This window comes from Cervus canadensis, chromosome 9 (assembly GCF_019320065.1).
Source record: "Cervus canadensis isolate Bull #8, Minnesota chromosome 9, ASM1932006v1, whole genome shotgun sequence".
In the NCBI taxonomy this organism is placed as follows: domain Eukaryota; kingdom Metazoa; phylum Chordata; class Mammalia; order Artiodactyla; family Cervidae; genus Cervus; species Cervus canadensis.
In genome coordinates, this window is record NC_057394.1 from 70192403 (window position 1) to 70215916 (window position 23514).

At 43.7% G+C, this 23514-nt stretch overlaps 1 long non-coding RNA gene across 4 annotated transcripts in view; it reads left to right on the top strand.

Annotated features, from left to right (window-relative positions):
- Positions 1-23514, top strand: part of LOC122447339 — a 127287-nt gene that overhangs the window by 19186 nt on the left and 84587 nt on the right. For 2 of the 4 annotated variants that reach the window (XR_006271194.1, XR_006271192.1), the window contains exons 2-3: positions 12626-12903; positions 15781-15877. This is a non-coding gene — a long non-coding RNA (uncharacterized LOC122447339). The remainder of the gene's footprint in view (positions 1-12625; positions 12904-15780; positions 15878-23514) is intronic. The other 2 variants (XR_006271193.1, XR_006271191.1) reach the window with 1 other exon arrangement.

The window sequence follows — 23514 nt, forward strand, 5'->3', positions numbered from 1 at the left end:
TCAATTAGGTGGCTGAGCTGAGGAGTACACTTTTTCTGTTGAGAAGAACTCAGGCAGCTCAGAGCACTGACACTTTCAAATTTTTGACTCTACATTAAATAAGTATTGACTTTTGGAGATGGGTTAAATTGCTCAGTGTCTTGAAAAGCATCCACTAAATGGACAGATGGCAAATTAATTTGTATCTCTTTTTGAATATTTAAATTATTTCCTACTTGTAGAGCCTGTTTTGAAGTTAGACTCATATGGAGTTCTCTTCATGGTCTCAGGACTGGATTTTCAGACAGTGTTTCCAATGTTGATTTTATTTTGCCAATGCAGGCAGGCACAATTGGAATTCTCCTTACTTCAGTTTTCATGTGCCTTTACTTTGTGAAAACAGATGCTGAAATATTTCATCCAGGCTGCTTGTATCAACCTATAACCATGAAGTGAAGGATGAAAATTTCAATTCTTATTTTACTGATGCTAAAGAAAGATTAGAACATTCTTATTTGAAGACAAACTATCTGTTGTTGTTTAGTGGCTAAGTTGTGTCTGACTCTTTTGTGACCCCATGGACTGTAGCTTGCCAGGTTCCTCTGTGCAGGAGATTCTCCAGGCAAGAATACTGGAGTGGGTTGTCATTTCCATCTCCAGGGGATCTTCCTGACCCAGGGGTCAAACCCGCATCTCCTGCATTGGTAGGCAGATTCTTTATACCACTGAACCACGTGGGAAGCTCCAACTCTCTCTTAGTGTACCGTGAATGTGTCCTTGTATGATTTGGTATAGGCCATCTGGAATTTTCCAAGAACTCAGGTTATCTAGGTCAATGGTCAAATTGCAGAGCTTGGTAGAATGCTGCTGGGTAAGGTTCTGCCCTATTCCTTTTGTATGTAAATGATTGTTTACACAAGAAAGGGGTTGTGGTCAGCTCTGCTCTTTCCTTGTAGCTTTCTTGGGTCCCCAGACTGTAGGGGCAAAATTGACTTCGCAGTTAAAGAATCTAGGACTAAGAGAAGCAAGTGATATGGGGTTTCTGACCAATGAGACACATTGTCAACACCCACAGGCCCACAGGAGTAGACATCATTGCTATGGTGCGCTAATGATGTCATTTGTCATACAGAGCTATGCGAGCCAGCTGAGAGCTCAAAAGTCAGTCTTAAATGGGAGAGAATGGGCAGAGTTGGCCAGGAATTCTCACGCTCAGCTCACTTCCATCCTCGGCTTCCCTGTTCTTCTAGAAACCAGAAGAAATAGCAGTGAGTCTTTTTCTTAACCCAGTTTCTGTATGTGCCTTCACACGTGTGCACGTGTGCATATAGGTTGCAGCATGATGGCCAGTCTTAGGTGTTCAAGGAGTGAATGACAAATCCAAGTTCAGTAATCTGGGGCTTGATCGCTCAGCCAACCTTACCGTTCTTAGCTGTGTCAATGTCAGGTCGGTCTCTGTCCCCATCTCTGTCTCTCTGTCTTACACACATGTGCACACACACCTGGAGAAAAACGGCAGCTCCACAGGAGGAAGTGAAGCAGGTCACAATCGGCAACACACACCTGCACAGTAGCTGGACTCTGACTGGCTCTACTTTTTCTCTGGGGACAGCAGGCAACATACAATCCTGGGCATTTCTGCAGACCTCAAGAGTTCTGTAATAAACCACGGGCTTTCATCTCTGAGTGCCTGAGTGGTTCTGCAGAGCCCTGGCCTGGCTTCCCAGGCAGGTGTGGATGGGAACCCTGCCCTGTCCTCACTCCTTCTCCCGTCTACACAGGCTGGAGAACAGAGGAGGGTTTCTGCCCATCTGGTTTTCTCCAGGCTGAGGGCTCATGGGTAAGGTCCTTTCCCAGTTAGTGTAACCACACGGAAACCCCTAGGGAGCCTCTCAACGCAAACTCTTGCCATGTGGGCAGGGCACCTACCATACCACAAATTCCTCATCTGCAGCCACCTTGCCATTTCCCACCATGAACAGTATGTTCTGCAGCCTCACGCCCCACCTAATTTGTTTTGCATTTAGAATATTCTTGGACGTGTCCATATAATGAGAAGAAAACGCTGTGTATCGAAGCAGAGTCTTGTCTCCACATGCAGCTCTTCCGCTGGCAGAAGTCACAGGGATGCTGATGAAATCTGAGTGTTGATGTCCTGTGGTGGGGGACGGTCTCCTCTGTGCTGAGACACGGTTTCTTTTTGTTAGCTCCGCCATCTTTATTAATATTAATAGGAATAATGAGAAAGAGGGAGGCTGGCTTCTGGCAGCATCCAGAATTAACGGAGAGGCTGGGTGGATGGTTGAGGAGTTAAGATTCACTGGGACAGTGAATGGACCACATCCTTTTGGGACCCTCTTAAGAGGCATTTTGTTCTAGGTCTAAATGAGGAATTTGGTGAATTTCTTCCACCCTGTAGTTTTATCACTAATGGGGAACTTCTCACAGCTGAAGCCCTAGTTTGCTAGAGACGCTAGCTTATGATGGTTTTACAGCTGGTGTGTATTTGTGTGTGTTTGTGTGTTTAGTTAGGTATTTGGATCTATGGTCAACAGCCAGCTTAATCAGGATTTATTCATCATGAGAACATTTGCTGCAAGGATCCATTGTTAAATGCATATCTATAAGCATTTCATAATTTTAATGTCTTAATGACTGTCTCACCCACCATATGAGATGCTTTAAAGGGAAATACAGTGAAGGGAAGTGGGGGCAGAGTCAGGGAACTTTCATTGCAGAAGAGAAATTTTCATGCTGAGGGAAAGTCAATCAAAAGTGGTAGATGATATATCTCCTACTGATTTCATTCCCCCTGGAAGTTTCTCTAATTTTTGCTGCTTGTTCAAGCATTGAATGTCACTATGTCAAATCCCCCTACTGTTCCCAGGGATGTTTGTGACTCTGAGAGGGGGTGAGACACCTGTCCCCAGGCAGGCGACTTTCAAAGGCAGTCTGGGGGTGGGGCAGCCAGGGGTCCTGTACAGTTTCTCAAGAACTGCCAGCTTTCAATTCCGTCAAGCAATTGCTGTGCCAGGGAGATCATGGCTGTTAGCAGGAGAGACTCAGATGTGGCCCAAGCAGCTGGAGGCCATACTGCTTGTATTAATACTTAGATGGTGTCTAACTAGCACTTGGGCTTACCAGGTGGCTCAGTGGTAAAGAATCCACCTGCAATACTAGGAGACTTGGGTTCGATCCCTGGGTTGGGAAGATTCCCCTAGAAAAAGGCATGGCAACCCACTCCAGTATTCTTCCCTGAGAAACGTCAAGCACAGAGGAGACTGGCGGACTACAGTCCATGGTGTGGCAGAGAGTCGGATACGACTGAAGCGACTTAGTGTGTGCATAAGCAAGGGAGCCTCTAGGCTGCGTGGCGCAGGGCAGGGGGCCCCCCGGCTCACACGCTGGAAGACCCGGGCTTAGGTCCACGTGCTGACGTCAGCAGTGGTGGGACCTGGCTGACAAAATACATAGGATGGGTGAACAAGAGTGCATCCAGCACAGGGAGGGCGCGGGGTCCCCCGGGAGGACCCCGTCTGGAGACTGAATCGGTTCTGTGTGCTGCACTGGCAGAGCGGTAGAGACAAGTTGAAACACACCCAGAGGATGGTGTGCAGGGCTGGCAGGGGATGTGAAACCACATGACACCAGGAGCTCCTGGAGGACTGAGGCCCTGGCCTGAAGGCGTGATTCGGGGGAAGGCGTGATGATCTGTAGCGCTGTCATGAGGAAGAGGAATCAGTTTCTTTTGATGAGGCCCTTTTGGTGAGATCTGGGATCTTGGCAGAAGCCTCGGAGATATACGTCTTAGTTGCCCATAGGGAAGATCTTTCTAACAGTTGCAAAAATGTCTGAAGTGACTTTTGTTGTTGTTCAATTGTTCAGTCCAAGACTCTTTGCAAATCCATGGACTGCAGCACACCAGGCTTCCCATCTTCACCATCTCCTGGAGTTTGCTCAAGCTCATGTCCATTGACTGTTATTGTCCACTGACCATCCAAGGGGCTTTAGATGATTGTTATTGGGGATAATCATACCAGATTCTGCAATCGACACAACCATCTTGACGTTACGGAAACTTTCATGTAGTGTTGCCATGAATTTTCACCATGGCCATTGTGATAAGCCTTTTAGGAGAGAATCAACACTAATTGATTTTTTGGCAACACTAGAACATAACAAATGATTTTAATCCTATTTATTAAACTTTCTTCTGTTTTGAACTGAGTATGAAATAGATGCCTTTGGTCCATTCCACTACCCCCCTCACCCCCATCCCAGGCCTCCTCCTGACTCAGAGCTCTTCCCTGACCCAGGTCCCATTCCTGAGAGATCTGTGGGACCCCCACCCCACCCCCCATCGCTTGTGCCTTTTGATTTGCTTGAAGATGGAGATAAGGTGATATTGACGATCAGTGATGGGCCTCTGGGGTAGAGCTGGGGTGAGAGTTGAAAACACTGATTCACGTCTTTGAATTCTGGAGTGGCTGGTTTTTTCTACCGTTACCCAAAAGGCTCAATTATAATATTATACTCCACATGTCAAGATGTCCATGTGTCAAAATGGCCTGATCGGAATGTTGTTCTTACAACTAGCTGGACACATGCTATTCAAGTATGTTACACAGGGAACTCAAGCATCATAGGGCTGGTTGAACATGGTTATTTGAAAGATATTTTGTCATTCTAAAATTGTGTGCTCTGACTCAAGAGTTCCCTGCCGCACCAGCCTAGGACAAAGTTTTCACCATCTGCTGCATAAAAATAAGAACAATGAACTTCATTTTGTCTAAGGCTGAACTTATTCAATTTTAAGGACTTTATTCTAAGATAAGGGTCTTTATTTTCTTTTTGTTATTGTTGTTGTTATTCTTCTTTTGTTTTTAGATGGTGATAGGAGGTGGCATTTAAAAATGTCAATGGACAAGATAAATAGCCTGTCTCACCATTACATTTTTTTTCCCCTTTTACTGATACGTAAAATCTCAAAGTCTGGGAGCCCTGATTTAAGTCCAGTCTTTGGAACCTTGTTTATTCAATTGTTAAATGGGCATAGATGCCTGGGTTCCCTATCAACATTGTTGTAAAGTCTTATATTGGCTACTGTTCTTCCCAGACACAAGAGTCATATAACTTTGTATGATAATGGGTTGGTCAAAAACTTTGTTTAAACGAACTATTTGGTCAACCCAATAAAAATGCCCTGATCCCTGGGTGTATGCAGTTGTAATATTGCTCCTCCTCCCCCAGTTTTTCCTTGACTAGAATTTCCTTCTCAGCTTCCAGTAGCGCAAATGAACGCAGCGCTGCAGTTTGCTGTGTTCTTTCAGAAACCGTAAGACAAGATTTCTGCCAGGGCACCCAGAGCAAGACGGGAGCGCCTGGGGCAGCCAGCTCAGGCCCTTCTGTGCAACATGGAATGGGGGAGGTGGTAGTGCCGTGGGGGTTGGGAGGAGCGTTCCAGAAGGTGCGAGAGGAGTGGTCCCGTCTGTCCCAAGGTAGATGTGAACTTGTGGCGTGTTTACCAGGGCAGGGCTTCCAGCCAGGTATGAGGAACCAATGGTGTCAAGGAAACCATGCCTACACTGATGAAATCATGCATCTCCGGTGATGCTAAACCTTTCCAGGCGATTCTCATCTATGGCCAAGAGGACTATCCTCTTGGCTCTGAAACTTTGAGATTAACAAGGTTATTGCTCATTTGTGCTGATATCTAGCAAATGAAGCAAAGTCCCTTCAGTTTTCAAGGACTCATCAGTATAGGTGGGAGGGATTTTCCTAAGTGCTTGCTCTAGGGTACCAGCTGGCTGTACCTGATCTCCATTTTTTGGTCTTAATATTTCAGTAGGGAATTAGTAACTTCCCTGGTGGCTCAGAGGTAAAGAATCCACCTGCCGATGCAGGAGATGCAGGTTCGATCCCTGGGTCAGGAAGATTCCCTGGAGAAGGGAATGGCTACCCACTGCAGTATTCTTGCCTGGAGAGCCCCATGGACAGAGGAGCCTGGGAGGCTACAGGGTTGCCAAGAGATGGACATGACTTAGCAACTTAGCACACATGCAGGGGATTAATAATATATTAAGGTGAAAGGTTCAGCTTCTGAAGAAATTCTTGCCTTGTTTAATGATGTTCAGAGCAGTAGTGTTACTGGTGGTGGGAAGGTAGAAACAACTTAGTGTCCATTAATGGGCTCCTCCCCACCAACACATCTGCAGTGGCATGAGATAGAATACCGGGAACCCAATCTCTTAAGTATTATCATATCACATGCAAAGTGTAATGTGGCCTGAAAAAAAAGCAAGTTAGAGAATAACTTCCCCCATAGGGAATGAGACAGTTTAAGTGGCTATTTAAAACACACAGTACAACTTGTTACTTACTGTTACAGCTATTTTCCTGTTTCTGGATACCTATACATGTGGTCCAAGCGTCACAGCAGGGCCACGTAGAGGGGATCTTTGGGGAAGGAGAGGAATGGAATTGGAGAGAAATCCAAAGAGGATGTTTCCATAGTGTTTTGGTGCCTTTACAAAAAATAACTGAAGCACATATGAAAATGATTATAAAAATTCCAGGTTGCAGGTACATGCATATTTATACATTCTTTGTTCTTTATTGAAGTTATATCTTTTTTTTTAATTTTTTGAAGATTTTTTTAAAGTGGACCATTTAAAAAATCTTTATTGAATTTGTTGCAATGTTATTTCTGTTTTATGGTTTTTGGCCACCTGGCATGTGGGATCCTAGCTCCCTGACCAGGGATTGAACCTGTACCCTCTGCTTTGGAAGGTGCAGTCAGTCTTAACCGCTGGACTGCCAGGGAAGTCCCAGAAGTTATATGCTTTTTAAAATTCCACCATGTAATGACTAGAAAAAAATTAGCCTCTAGATTTTTTTTTTCCATTTATTTTTATTCATTGGAGGCTAATTATTTTACAATATTGTAGTGGTTTTTGCCATACATTGACATGAATCAGCCATAAGATGCCCTTGGCTTCAGGTCTTAAGATGGCATTAAGGCCGTTGGTCTTCCACTTGCTGTGCTTGTGACCTTTAGCTGTTAGACCTTTTGGGGCCCCACCTGTGAAATGAGGACGGCACAGTGCCTGGGGCGTGGTGAGCACACCATGGAGGCTGGCCGTTGTTATCGGCATCCTCCAGCTGAGATGATAGAGACTGATTCTTCCTTGTCGGCCTTTGGAACCCGGCTCAGGTGTCATTTCCTTTTGGTGGTTTCCCAACCACCTCAGCCAGGTGCTCCTATACTACTTCATTTTACCTGCAGGATACCCTGCGTGCATCATCGTCTAATAATGATGATTCATGTTTACTGAGTATTTACTACGTGCCAGGCACTCTTCTAAGCATCTTGCATGCTTACAGATTCTCTCTCTTAATTCTCTCATCTCGAGTTTTATATCATTTCTAATTTCCATTTTACACTCTAGTGTTTTTTTTTTTGTTGTTAATTTTTATTGGAGTAGAGTTGATTTACAATGTTGTGTTTCTGGTGTTTGACAAAGTGAATCAGTTACACATATACATATATCCACCCTTTTTTAGATTCTTTTCCCATATAGATTGTTACAGAGTATTGAGTAGAGTTCCCTATGCTATACAGTAGGTCCATATTAGCTGTCTGTTTTGTGTATATATATCAATCCCAGTCTCCCAGTTTATCCCCCTCTAATACTCCCTGGTAACCATAAATTTGTTTACTACATCTATCACTATTTCTGTTTTGTAAATAAGTTCATTTTTAAAAATGATTCCACATGTAAGTGATGTCATATGATATTTGTCTTCTTCTGTCTGACTTCACTCAGTAATGACAATCTCCAGGCCCATCCACGTTGCTGCAAATGGCATTATTTCATTCTTTTTTGTGACTAATAGTCCATTGATTATGGTGCCACACTTCTTTATCCATTCCTCTGCTGATGGACATGTAGGTTGCTTCCATGTCCTGACTATTGTAAATAGTGCTGCAGTGAACATGGGGTGCAGTGAACATGGGGTGCATGTATCTTTTCAAATTATGGCTTTCTCTGGGTATAGGCCCAGGAGTGGGATTGCAGGGTCATATGCTAGCTCTAGTTTTAGTTTTTTAGGGAACCTCTTACTGTTCTCCATATACATTCTAGTTTAGAATGACCTGTTAGTGTGTCTCCCCTAATAATAGGTGGTGGGTTTCTGGAACCTAGGCATTGTGATTGATGAAGCTTTGTGCCCTTCAAGCTTGGCACAGTGATAGAGAAAAGAGATCACTCCGAATGCTTCCTGGCCCATGTTAATTATAGCTCTTAGATGGTTGTCTATGGAATGACTGCTTCCTGCTCCTCTCCACTGGAATAGCACCTGCTAGGAGGGAAGGGCTATCTCTTTTGTGTCCTGGGGCCTCTGCTGGATGGGGCCTGGTGCTCAGTACATCTTTGATGAATGGATGGAGTCAGGAGAGGCTGAGAGTGGGAGGAGTGGGTTATTGAAAGCCAACTCAATACTCAAGTTCACAGCTGCTACTGATAAAGACCTTGACTAATGTCTTCAGGCCAATATTCTGGGGGCTTGTGAGCCTCTGTAACTTGGAGCTTCGCACGGCTGATAAGTGACTCTTCTAGAAGGAATCTTGCTCAGTGGGCAAAACCTTCTGTGGCCAGCGTCAGTCCAGACCCTCTTCCTCATTAGGGTGGTTCACAACTTATACTCTTTCTCAGTCTCTTTTTTTGGTGTGTGTGTTTTATCCCCCATGCTGGATCTTAGTTTCCTGACGAGGAATTGAACCTGTGCCCCTGCAATATAAGTGCGGAGTCTTAACCACTGGACCGCCAGGGAAGTTTCGATTTACTCGATTGACTCATGATCACCTCATTAAAAATACAGACATTATGCCCTCCCTGCCCCCACACTATAAATACACCCACGCATACCCTGAATCAGAATTTCTGGGGTGAAGCCCAGGAGGGCATGTGTCAGGCCACTCAGTTGATTTCCGATGTCCTTAATTTATAGGTAGGGAGTTCCTGACATCCTACCTTTCAGGTGGAGAAAATGGATCAGGTGCTGAAAGCAAAGAGATGGATTTTTTTTCCCTTGGTACAAAACCATACGTTTTCTCTCTCCCTTTTATTCTTGCTCATGTCTATTCTCTTTCTTGCTGTCTTTATTGAATCATTCTTACCTGAATCTTAAGAGACAAATGGACACAGCCTGAAACAGGCAAAGGTGAACTCAGGACTCAGTTGTGACCAGAGACAGCCCAGTGACTTGAGTCCTCTCAGCCCTTGGCATGCAAACAGGAGATCTGTGGCATGCTGGGAACCACTGATGACGGCTTATCATACAGTGGGGCCTCCCAAAAGCTCATTTACTAGCTTAATGGTCACATTTCCTTCTACTCCCCTTTTTAAGTTTAAAAAAAAAAAAAAGGATTCTGTCAAAACAACAGGAGGCGTCACAGATGCAAATCTTCAAGTCTTTCTGAGCAGGCAAACCATTCATTGGCTCTCAAGATGACTGCAAATAATTTCCTTCCCATCTTCCTATAAGCATCAGCTCCTCCTTCCCCCTTGCACAGGGAGGAACTCTGTCCCCCCATCCTGAGTGGACACATGGTCAGACATCTTCATCCACACTCAGGGTGCAAGCTGCTTGCCCAAACATCACTTTGTTTTATCGTGGCTCAGTAGTAAAGAATCTGCCCACGATGCAGGAGAGCTGGTTCAATCCCTGGGTTGGGAAGATCCCCTGGAGAAGGGAATAGCAACCCACTCAACATTCTTGCCTGGAGAATCCCCATGGATGTAGGAACTTGGTGGGCTACAGTCCATGGGGTTGCAAAGATTCAGATGCAATTGAGTGACTAACACTTTCCCTTTACAAGGACACCAGGGGTCGTGTTCTTTTGTTTATGAAACACCCATGAGACCTGAGGGTCAGTGAGTCGCAGGCTAGGAATGGACATAGTCCCCAAGACTCAGTGTCTGTGTTGTGTGCCAGGGCCCCCTTCACCACCTTCTCCCTCCTCACTGCTCTGGGTGGTAGCACCTTCACTGTTCTCCCCCATCCCAGTCAGGTGCAGGGAGGCACCTGCCAGGTGGCTGCTTTGGCTCTGTGGGACTCTCAGGCATTTCCTCTGGCCTCTGGTTGCTCTTAATAAATAACCCTGTCCTGCCTTGGGGAAGAAGCCAAGCTGAGCCTGAATTAAACCTGAGTGGAGGCGCTTGGAATGAGAATGGGGTCTGAGATATTTGTTACGGTCCATGAGGGAGAAGTGGAGCTCAGCCTCTTAGCCTGTAAACCTCATTTTTATTTCACTTGATGTTCTGATATTGCCATTTATTAGCAGCGTCATTGGGGCTTCCCAGGTGGCTCAGTGGTAAAGAATCTGCCAGCCAGTACAGGAGACCCAGGAGACCCGGGTTTGATCCCTGGGTTGGGAAGATCCCCTAGAGAAGGAAATGGCAACCCACTCCAGAATTCTTGTCTGGGAAATTCAATGGGTAGAGGAACCTGGTGGGCTACAGTCCATGGGGTCGAATAGAGTTGGACACAACTGAATGACTAAGCACACACAGCTGCTCATGAACACACACATCTTTGCTGAGGGCTTGCTGCATGCCAGGTGCTCGGGGCAAGGCAGTGTGGATGGCTCAGGGTAAGAGAAGCGTGGACTCTGAAAGTCCAGAAAGGCATGTATGGTGCTCTTGAGACAGGAAGGAGCCTTGGATTCCGTTGGGAGGGAGCTGGGAGGAGTGGTTGGATTCAGGGTTTGTTCTGGAGGCAGAGTCGATGGCATTGCTGATGGCGTTGAGTATGGGGTTGAGAAGAGATGAGTTTGGACTGGTAACAGCATGTCTATGCGTGTACACCTGGAAAGCTTCTGCGATCTTCGGCACCTGGGGAGATTCAAATGCAGGAGGCTCCTGGCAGGAGATGGGCCAGCGGAATCAGGACCTTCTCTGGAGCTACTGCAGCAGCTTCCTGGCTGGTCTCAAGTCTGCTTCCTGGCTTGTCTTTCTAAAGGAGGGCTGGGTACTTTCCTTTCCCCCAGACCCACAGGTTGTCCCTATGGCCTTTAGACCAAAGTCCAGACCAGCCCAGGGGCAGTCACGGCCTCATGCTAACTTCCCACCCCATCTCTAGCCACTTCTTCACTTGCGTTTACTGATGTTCCAGACACATCAAACGCCTCCCTCCTGCTCCCCCACCCATGACGTCACAGTCACACGCCCTGCCTTCCCTTATTCTCTTCTCATGCCTCTGCCTTTCAGGAGCCTTTGCAAGCCTAGTCAGAATTCTGCCTTCCCCAAGCTCATACCCCATATTCTTCCCGATGGAATTATTTCTCTAATGAAACTTGATTTGTACATTTAGTCACCATTTAATTTTCTGTATTATGGTTGTATATCTTTAAACATGTATTATATATATTTATACTGTATTTATATATATATTATATTTTGTGTTATAGTTGTATATCCCTATAATACTGCTTTTATTATTGTAAGGTCTCTATTACTAGATTAAAAAAATTTTTGTTAATGTGAACTAATTTTGAAGTTTTTATTTACTTTGTTACAATATTGCTTCTATTTTAAGTTTTGGTTTTTTTGCTGTGAGACATGGGATCTTAGCTCCCTGTGTGTGTGTGTGTGAGCTCCATCAAGTCAGTTGTGTCCAACTCTGTGCGGCCCTGTGGACTGTAGCTCACTGGGCTTCTCTATCCATGGAATTTCCCAGGCAAGCATACTGGAGTGGGTTGCCATGCCCTTCTCCAGGGGATCTTCCCACCCCAGGGATCGAGCCCACATCTCTTATGTCTCCTGCATTGGCAGGTGGGTTCTTTACCACTAGTGCCACCTGGGAAGCCCCTTTGATCCCAGCTCCCTGATCAGGGATCAAATCCACATCCCCTACATTGGAAGGTGAAGCCTTAACCACTGGGCCACCAGGGAAGTCCCTCTATTCTCAAGGGGGAAGCTGAGTCTTACTCTGAATTCCGGTCTAGCCTAGAGTTTTAGACCCTCAGTAAATGGCCTGAATTATATTGATTCAGTGAAGACAGACAGGAGCTAAGAGGGCAGTTCAGAAGCATCAAGTGCCCTCTGATTACAACTATTGCTGGTATACATGGGTGACAGTAAAGAGCTTGTAAAAACCTGGAAATCAGATAGCTTTCTATTTCAGAGGCAGCCAGCTTTCTCCAGATAATCCAGTGGTCCACCACATTTCCCAGCCTCCTTTGCACTTAGATTGGTCACATGACTGGCTCTGGTCCATGAGATGTGGACAGGAAGTCAGGTGTCACTTTGAGGCTCTTAGGAATCAGCGCTCTCCTCCATCTTTGTCTCTGGCTGCTGTAGTCAGCCCATAGCCATATCTTAATATGTAGAACACAGAATGGATGGAGCCTGGATCCAGACACGTCTGATGGAGATGGGTTCTGCCATCTCACATTAGACCTTGCAAGGATACACAAATGTTGTACTAAATCGATGAGGTTTGGATTCGCTTGTTACCGCAGCATAGCGTATCGTATCCTGACTATCATATCTTCTCAATGTAGAGCCAGTAAAATCTGCATATGATGGTTTGATTAGCGATCTGAGAAAGCGAAGTCAGAAACGGTCTGTTTGTAAACTTGCAGGCATCAGACATCACACCCAGGATGATTCAGTGAATGAGCTCATGGAGGCAGAAATAGAATATGATTGTAAACAAACACACAAACAAACAGCAGAAACAGAATCCACTGTGATGTACCGTGATTTGGAAAGGGGGCACAGAAAGGGCGATGGAGAACCAGAAGTCCGTCATGTCCTTGAGAGAGGATGTCTTGGCTGCTTGGAGGAACAGCATCTGGGCCTTTTGGACTATACTGCGGAGATGCAGGCATCAGCCTGTTGGGGACCATTTCACATTCAGGTTATGTAACTTCCTGCTTCTGATGTGAAGTCATGCTTGCAGTTTGTGCATGCTCAGTCACTTCATTTGTGTCTGACTCTTTGAGACCCCATGGACTGTAGCCCACCAGGCTTCTCTGTCCATGGGATTCTCCAGGCAGGAATACTGGAATGGGTTGCTATGCCCTCCTCCAGGGGATTTTCCCGACTTAGGGATTGGTCCTGAGTCTCCTGTGTCTCCTGCATTGCAGATGGATTCTTCACCCACTGAGCCACCTGGGAAGCCCATGCTTGAAGTATAACTTCCAGATAATACTGAACTTGCCATTAATTTGTTCAAAAGGAGAGAGGACCCTCTGTGCTAACACACATACTAGCTGATTTAATCGACAGATCATTTTCATTGCCAATGAATTCTCTAGCAATCTAGTTACGTGTATCAGCCTCTGTAAGGCAGTAAGTTCATTCATGGAAATCAGAATGAGATGGAAATCAGAATCAGTCTGTTGAATCTGTTGAAATTAGACCCAGTTCGCTGGTAAGCCACCTTGTGAGGTCTTTAGGCAGCCAGGTGGGCAGACCCTCTCCGGTTCCACCACTCAGCTTCGCTGTGGGAGTTGTGCTTGCTACAGTGCATGTCCTTACCACGTAACCTTCAGGACTTCGCTGGTGGTCTGCTGGTAAAGAATCTGCCTTCCGATGTAGGGGAGGCGGCTTCGATCCCCAGTTGGGAAACTAAGATCGCACTTGCCCCAGGGCAGCCTGTGTGCCACCATTACCAAGCAAGCCTGTGTGCTCTGGAGCCCAAGCACTGTAATGAGGAGCCACATAAGTAAATGAATTAAAAAAGAAAAAACATGTAACCTTCAGATGCTTCCAGAAATGGAGCTGACTGGGAAACACAGTTAGCTTTGTCTGTATGATCTAATGGGTCTTTACATTAAGGTTGGAGCCCCCCCAAACACCCCATTAGAGAATCTCCTTGAGTATAAATTTGATTGTTGACTTGAAAACGTATAGACCCAACCATGAACAGAATTGATTCTTGTTTGCTTAAATAAATTTCAGGGAGAAGACTCATACAAACATACTCTAACTCTGCTGTTTCCCCCAGAAGTCTCAAAGACCGTTTTGGATCATCAACAATATATATATCTGCAGCTGTGTGTTCGAAAGCTACCGGCAAATTCTTGCTCAAATAGTTTCTCACATAAGAATCATGTTTTGGAGATTTTCAGTTCCCTTTAGTCTCCTTTCTGGTTCTAGACTTGAAATATTGGTTATGTCTCATATCCCAAACACCCAGCCCCAAACTAAAAATAGAACACAAATCTTTGTTAACTTTTTGGATTTATTTACAAAATTTTTTTTAGATTTTTTTTTTGTTTTATTTGTTAATTTACTGGCCACGATGCCTGGCACGCGGGATCTTAAGTTACCTGACCAGGTATTTAACCTGAGCCCCCGGCATTGGCAATGTGGAGTCTTAACCACTGGACTGCCAGGGAAGTCCCTGTTAATTTTTTAAAAAATTATTTATTTTTGGCTGTGCTGGGCCTCTGTTGCCTTGTGGGCTTTGTCTAGGGGTGCAGGGGCTCCTCTAGTTACGATTCTCAGGCTTCTCTTGTTGCAGAGCAGGGACTCTCGAGCACACAGGCTTCAGTAGTTGCATTTCCCCAGCTCTAGAGCACAGACTCAATAGCTGTGGTGCATGGGCTGAGTTGCTTTGCGGCAGGTGGGATCTTCCCAGATCAGTTATCCAACTAGTGTCTCCTGCCTTGGCAGGCAGATTCTTTACCACTAAGCCACTAGCGAAGCCCCCTTTAAATTTTTTTTAATGGTAAAAATAGTCATATAAGTAAGAATTTCTAGAAGTGTAGAAATAATAAAAAATAGAAAGTAGGACCCTTCCTAGTTCCATCCCCCAGAAAAAGCCACGGTGACTAGTTTGGTGGATATTATTCCAGATTTTCTCCCTACACATATACAACCATATGTTTTATTATTTACAAAAATGGGATAATTTTATGCATGCTGTCTTACAATATGCTTTTTTTTTCTCTCAGGAACATATCTTGGGCATATTTTTTATGTCAACGCACATTTGTATTTTTTAGTGGAATATTCCACATATTCCATTTTATATGTGAACTATAATTTATTTAACCAGTTCCCATTGCATTCCTCTCAATTTTTCACATTTACAAACAATCGTGAAATGAATGGCTTTATCTACAGATTTTTGAGTACCATATGGCCTTACTATAGTTAAGTTTCTAGATGAGAAAATATTAGGCCAAAAGATTTCTATATCTTAAATTTTAATAGCTTTTGCCCAAAGGTCTGTACAGTTTACATATTCACCACCACCATGCTGACCTCTTGGTTGGATTTGCATTTTGATAGTCTTCAGTAATAGAAATCTCAGGGCTAGAGTCTACTGTGCAAGATGGAGGTGTAATTTTTTTGAATTACTAAAATGCAAAAATTACCCCATACAGTGCCATTTTGGTTGTGGTTTCATAAGCACAAAATGGTAACCATGACTCATGAGTGAAAGCAGAAGTGTAGCCCATTCTGACATTCTCAGTCGAGTTCCCACCTTGTGGCCCCCCCCCCCCACCCCCACGATGACAACCGTACACGTGTGACGAGGTTTGTTGGGCTAACAGGAGTAGGAAGTGCTTTACTTTAAATCTGCCTTTTACAGAGAAGTCAGTGGCTGAGATGGAAAAGTCCTTAACTCCCACATTTGCTGGCTATGCACCCTTGGTGCCTCACTAATTCTCTCTGAACTGATTTCTTTGTCTGGCTTATGGCATTTTGTGAGAACTAACTGAGAAAGTAGATGGAAGTTCCTAACCCAATGCCTGACATGTTTGCTTGTTTTCTCCATCAGCTGAGCATCCTTCCTCTGTGGAAAATAGAGCTTCTATTCAAGGACCAAACTTCACCATGACAAATGACTCTGGTTTTAAACCATTTCCAAGAGAAGGGTAAGTCTTACTTGTTGGGAAGCTCTATTTCTCTAGATTTGTTTGCAATGTATTGGACGTTTAGGTATGTTGTTGAACAGGATGCTTTTTTGTTTGTTTTTTCAGAGCAATTTTCTCTAATCGTCTTCTTGTTGTTCAGTTGCTAAGCTGTGTCCGACTCTTTGTGATTCCATGGACCGTGGTCTTAACCGTATCCATTTGGTTTTGCCAAGTGCATTATGAAATAGGTCATATTACTGTTTGGCCACATTATGTAGATACAGCTCATTGTGTTTAAAGCTGCCTATTGTTTTCAAATGTGGCTCTGTTGACAGGGGTTCCAGTGGGAGTGACTTGAGCTCAGTGAGACCTGTTGGGTCTATGAGGCTTTTCACTCTGTGCACGTGTGAACTTATTTCCTGGGTAAGCTGCTCTAGCTAAGATGGAAAGCATCTGTCATTCATGGTAATTTCCTTCTACCTAGTGGCTTAGTTAAACCCTTGCTATGTTTCTAGCCATTCAGACTACTCCAGAGTGTTCTAAACCACATCTGGAATATCCACAAGGTGGATATGTGGGAAATGCCTGCAGAGGGGATCATTCCTGGAGAAATGAAAAGAGCCCAGAAAGCTGGTGGCAAAAATAAGCCCTAGATTGAAGGGAGGCAGCACAGCTTAATTCATTAGCTTGCTTTTATTTAACTACCATCAAAGGTAGGGCATGTAGTGAATAGTAATCCTAATTTTCAGATGAGGAAATGGGAATTCACAAGTTTAATGACTATGTTTAATGAGATTTGTAAAGTTCTAGATTAAACTCAAGACCTGTGGTCCAGTTCTCTCTCTGTTGAGGAAGACTGGGATGGGAGTAGCACCCCCCAAAACTGTTCCTGGGCTGCAGATGCAGGAGGCCCAAATGCAGCATCCATAGCAAAGTGTCAGGGTTCAGCCAGGTGAAACTCAGCAAGGACATGACCTGGTGGTAAACTTGAGGGAAACGAAGGCAGACACCAAGTTCTCTGAAGTGTGTTGCTGAAGCCAGAGATGGAAGGACCAAGGATGTCCAGGTATTCAGGGCTCATCTCCGGATAACCAGTCACTTTCAAGATCCACCTGGGAGAGGCTGGAGGCTGTTAACTTATCCTAGTTCATCAGATTTCACTGGGTATGAAGCCTGGCAGAGCTCAGGGGAAATGAGGCTTCATGATTTCTGGTCAGAGGTGCTGAGAACAGCAGAGACTGTAGGCAGGGTTCACAGTTTAGCCCACAGAATTGTCCTTTTCTAGGTGCTTCTTCTGCCTTCCTTGCTTCTCCTCTGCACTGTTGATTGAGTGCGGCCAGCAATGCCAATGATGCCAGGCTATGCTGAGCTCTGTGCAAGTGTTCTGAGCCCCCTTGACTGCTTTCTCTCCGCTTCTGCTGGACTCATTCAGCTCTTCATTGAAATGTGTGTTGTTCATGTGGCAGATTTCTGTTTCTGATAAGGCCGAGTGAAGTTTAGGCTGCTGCATGGCTTTGGCTTCCTTCAAATTTATACCTGTTCATAGCTGTCTTTAGTTTGCATGGTTTGTAGATAATAACACCTTTTCTCTGTTACATTCTCCAACAATCTAGTTACACTAAATCTCTCCATACAGGTTCATGATCTCAGATCATGCTCATGACCAACCCATGGGGAGATTTTCTATTGCCCTCTCTTCCCTGCCCCTACTCCTGCAATACTCTAGCCTCAAATTAATATCTGACATCTTTCTTGAAGGCTGATAACAAAGTATTTTTGTAAATAACAAAGCCTTTTTTTTTTTCCCTAAAGCTGACTTTTGGTTAACCAAGGTTGTTTTCTGTTGGGGCAGAGAATAACTATAGAAGGCACAGGCCTGGATGCTCAAATTAATTCTCTTAAAATGAATGTTTTACTGCTCTAGAATAGAATATGCTGAGAGTGGTAGAGTGGGAAGGTCCAGGCAGGGCCTGCTGTTTAGCTAATCTGTCCAGTTCTTGCAGTGCTTTGGAGAAAAAGAAAATCATGTGTTGAAGGGCAAGGGGATCTTTGCAGTGATGCTGTGCCATTTTCAGTCTTGTTTATCTCCTTGTCCTTGTTTTTATTTTTAAGGAGTTAAAGGTTAATAGTTTATGCTGAAATACATAAGGATAAATATTGGGTGGAGCTTCCCTTGTAGCTCAGTTGGTAAAGAATCTGCCTGCAGTGCAGGAGACCTGGGTTCCATTCCTGGGTCAGGAAGATACCCTGGAGCAGGAAATGGCAACCCGCTCCAGTATTCTTGCCTTGAGAATTTCATGGACAGAGGAACCTGGCAGTCTACAGTCCATGGAATTGCAAGCATTCGACACGACTTAGCGACTAAACCACCACCGAATATTGGGCAGGGTGTTTCTAGACACTTTTTTTCTCTGAGACTTTTGATACTTTTGTGTAAGAAAATCAAATGTATTTCCTATATTATATGAACTTGAAGAAATTGAAAGCCAGGGGAGAAAATACAATCAGTAACATTTTGGATTAATCAAGCTTCTAGACCCAGTGACCAATTTATAGGAAAACAAATTTATAGGGAAGCAAGAAAGAGGAGTGTATTAAGAGACATCATGGGATGCAATTAGCAAAACTCAGATATAGGTAATTCTAAGTGCCTCTTGATGAGGGTGAAAGGGGAGAGTGAAAAGGCTGGTTTAAAACTCAACATTCAAAAAACTAAGATCACAGCATTTGGCCCCATCATTTCATGGCAAATTGATGGGGAAAAAGTGGAAACAGTGATAGATTTTATTTTCTTGGGCTTCACTATCATTGCAGGTGATAACTGCCTGCATGAAATTAAAACACGTTTGCTCTTTGGAAGGAAAGCTACAATAAACCTAATTAAAAAGCATAGACATCACTTTGCTGACAAAGCTCCATATAGTTAAAGCCATGGACTTTCCAGTAGCCGTGTACGGGTGTTGGACCACAAAGAAGGCTGAGCGCCAAAGAACTGATGCTTTCTAATAGTTGCGCTGGAGAAGACTCTTGAGAGTCCCTTGGACTGCAAGGAGATCAAACCAGGCAACCCTAAAGGAAATCAACCCTGAATATTCATTGGAAGGACCAATGCTGAAACTGAAGCTCCAATACTTTGGCCACCTGATGCAAAGAACCGACTCATTGGAAAAGACCCTGATGCTGGGAAAGATTGAGGGCAAGAGGAGAAGGGGACACCAGAGGATGAGATGGTTGGATGGCATCACCGACTCAATGGACATGAGTTTGAGCAAACTCCGGGAGATAGCGAAGGACAGGAAAGCCTGGCATGCTGCATTCCATGGGGTAGCAAAGAGTCAGACACTACTTAGGGACTGAACAATGATTGAACAACAAAGACTAGGTAATCTAATTTCTTTTTCATCTTTGATAACAATAATGACAAGAAGACATGGGAAAAAGAAATGGAGTAACCCATAATTTAAAAGAGAATTAAGATCTATAACTAATAATAGTGTATAGGCCTTACGTGGATCTCAGTGTAAAATTCTACATAATAAAAAAAATTTTTTTAAAGGATAGGTAAATATGAACACTGACTCAATGTTTAATTAAATTGAGTTAATGTGATTTTTAAAGTTTGTGATCATTCGAATTTACACTTTTAAGAAGATAAAATAGTTTCAGGGATTTACTTCAAATCATAAATCATTGGTGTTTGTGTGGACAAAAATGAAATAAAAGTGGCCACTATTGTGTAAGTTTGAAAATTTCCTAAATTAAAGGTAACATACAAAAACCTAGCTAGACTGTAATTGAAAAAAAGCAAGGGCTGCAGCTTAGAATAATTAATGTAAAAATGCCTTGTGTCCTTGACTAAGTTGGAAGAAAGCCAAATGTTCATTTTTATTATTATTTTTCATGCTAAGATTTTGGATCATCAAAATCAAAACCTAAATACAAATGCACTTAAAGTAAAATCAATAGAAATATATAAACCTGTTGACAATGTTCTTTGTAGCAATCCTGTAATAAAACAAGGGATTTCTCAGCCCCACTGCCTTCCCCTATATCATTTGAAGGTCAGTAATGCTGTTGTGTTTGACTAAGGTTTCTAGTGTCATTTATATACACTGCATGTTAAATTAATTTCCGAAGTTTAACTTGACGTTTATCAGAGTTAGACTTTGAAATTCATACAAGAGAAATAGGTCAAATCACATATTACAAAAGAGAAAAGATAAGCACCCATTTGTTTAAGCTTTAAAATGTCCTGGAAGGGTTTTTTGTTGTTGTTGTTGTTTTGTTTTAATCAAAAGAATAGGAGCTACCAAAAAAAAAAAAAAATGACTTGATTATATAAGGTCTTCAATTGTAGATGCAGAAAAGTAGATGGAGAGGGTGGCAGGAAGACATTTGGCATGGTCAGAATCAGAATTTGTGGAGTTCAAATATCTTGCTCAGTCTCCATTCTACTCTGCTCTGGTTGGAGATGTTGGGAATCTAAAATTGATGCATGGCAGATGTCCTTGTGGTAAGGATTCTGAATGAGAATTATGTTCTTTAATTATACGCTCCTAGGCTTTGGATTTGGAAGGCAGAATGAGCTTTGGTTTTTCTAGTAGTCATGTACAGATGTGAGAGTTGGACCTAAAAGAAGGCTGAGTGCTGAAGAATTGATGCTTTTGAACTGTGTTGCTGGAGAAGACTCTTGAGAGTCTCTTGGACAGCAAGGAAATCAAACCAATCCATCCTAAAGGAAATCAACCCTGAATATTCATTGGAAGGACTGAGGCTGAAGCTGAAGCTCTAATACTTTGGCTACCTGATATGAAGAGCCGACTCACTGGAAAAGACCCTGATGCTGGGAAGGATTGAGGGCAAGGGGAGAAGGGGGCAGCAGAGGATGAGATGGTTGGATGGCAACAGTGACTCAATGGACATGAGTTTGAGCAAGCCCTGGTGGAAAGTGGAGGACAGAGGAGCCTGGCATGCTGTAGTCCATGGGGCCGCAAAGAGTTGGACACTACTGAGGGACTGAACAACAACAAAAGCTGGTGATCGTAACCTTTCTGCCTTTTGGTTAGTTAGTAGGAGACAACCAAGGAAGAAGGCCTGGGAAAAGGCTATAAGGTACGAGTGAATAAAAGGAGACAAAGGGCAGTGGAGGTGAGCTGGTGGTGTTGGTGCAGTGGGAGGCAGACAGGGTGGCAGCCTGGTGATGCTCGCTGGGCCAGTGGCAATCCTGGTGGGCCTCACGGGGGTGGTCTTCTGCTGCTAGTGCTCAGAACTAAGGGAGTAGGTTGAAAGCTGCTTAAAGACTCGTTGTGACACTTAGCCTGCGCTGGTGATTTCTGCTCACTCCTTTAATTCTATGATGAACCTCCCTCTGCAGTAAGTGAAGATGCTTCTTTCTGACCCGCAAACCCCACACAGCTCAGCCAGACTGCAAGGCTGAGGCCTGGACCGCTCTCCTTTCCCTGTGTGTAGCTGACCCTCCAGCCACAGACTTGGGCCTCCTGTGTTCTGTTCTGTAACTCTGCTGGCTCCAAAGAACCGACCTGTGACTCTGTGGGTGCTGTGTTTCTACCCCTTCCCCCTCCCCACCCCCAACCAATGGGCCTGGGAACCAAAATACACGGCCCCGAAGGCCGGTTCTGCAACTTTCTGTCTCTGTGATTTTGGCTCAGTTTTGTAACCTCTTTGAGCCTCTGTTTCCTCATCTCTAAAATGGGGGGAAATAACACTACTTCCCAAGGTTAGAATGTGGATAATAAAGTGAGTTAATTATCTAGAACATGGCAGGTGCTTGTACACAGTATCCATTATATAAGTTGCACACGCTCTGAATGGAGTCAATGCATCATTCCACTTGGGGAAACTGATGAGAAAACAGGTTAGGATCAAAGGGCCTTTCTTCACTGATCACAATAGACTTTCCATTGAGAAATTCCCTCTCACACGCGTGCAGAACAGTCCAGTTCCTCTCAAATGAAGTGTTGTTTTTTTGACTTGGCAAGGGCATGGTGTACTCTGAGCCACTTACTGTCTTGTGTCAACAGCAAAACAAAACCACGCAAACAATTGGCGTTTGGCCTTGGTGACTCTGATCTCGGGTTTCTGCCCACCACCTGATCAAGCTCTGAAGTCTTGCTTCATGTAATCCTTAGATAAATACAATATTATTTCCTCTTAAGAGAAACCCATCAACCTAATGAATTATATTAAATAATTTCTGCTTACATACTTGCCGAATGTTAAATGCTCATAAACTATATTCTGGACAATGCAGGTGCCATTAGACTTAGAGTTGTTATAGTAATTTTATCATCTCTCCTAGCTCATAAACGTTTGTCTTTACTTAAAAATAATTTACACAGGGACTTCCCTGGTGGTCCAGTGGTTAAGACCCCTTGCTTCCACTGCAAGGGGCACAGGTTTGATCCTGGTTGGGGAACAAAGATCCCACATGCTGCGTGGTACTGCCAAAAAATAATAAAAACTTAAAATAATTTACATAGAGCTGAGAGCTTAAATGTTATATTTTCTAAAGGGAAGAAAAGCATAATCAATTGTGTATCTCCCCATTTCTATTTGTAGACCATCTCACAAAATATCTAGATCTGAAACTCTACAAGATTGATGATATGAAAATAATCTATGCTATCGGAAGTTGAAACTAACGTGTTTAAGTGGGTGTTTGATATGAAGTGCTCATACACTTTTTGATTCAAAGTTAACAACTGGTAAATATCAGTTCCTTTTGAATATTTACTAGAGCCTTAGATTGATGATTCTAACTCATACTATGTATAGAAATTGTGTTTTCTTCATTTTGAAAGGGTTTTTTTTTTTTTCTTTGTGATCCATTGGATATTGAGACTGTGTCATGATGTGACTTAAACATGATGTAACCTGGTGGGGGAAGGAATTATGTGGTGTTAAAGAAGGTCAGGTCAAATGGAATGTTCCTTGTTCCTGAAGGAAAGGAGATATTGCCTTTTATTGGTTTACAAGTCATGTTTCAAGTGTTTTCTTTGAGGCTAGGAGTTAGGTCATCCCTTTGCTATACACTTAATAATTTGCTAATTCAGTCCCCAAGCTTCTAAGTGGTATTTAGACAATCTTATTTGTCTCCAGTCCCTATTATAAAGTGAGTCGTACGCTTACTCTCCAGGTGTATCATAGATATAAAGGCATATGTATTTGCTGGGGGCTTATTTTAGCAAGAAATACACAGAATCATTAAGACATGGCCCCTACCTTCATAGATGTGACTATTGAGCCTTAGAGACAAAGTGAAAGAAAACATTATGAAATTTCTTTTTGTTGTTCTTTGGGGATTGTATATAGATACAGACGCAGCCACTACTTTTATGAGAATGTTGAATGCACATCCAGCTCCCTGCATAGTCTAGCCGTGCTCCTTCTCAGCCCAGACCTCTTGAAGCTGTATGTTGGGTTTGAGATGACAACCTTTCCAGATAAAGCAAGATCATTCTTTGTTGTCAGTATACACACAACCGGCCTCCCAAACCAGAAGTTTCCAATAAGCACCCAAGGTCCACTCAAGGTAGAAGAATGAAAAGTGAAATTGGATCACAAGCTGGGGGTTGAGCTTTTGGGTCTTGAGTTGTTCTGAGTGATTAGTTTCTGGGGAAACTTCTGTCCCCCCAGCT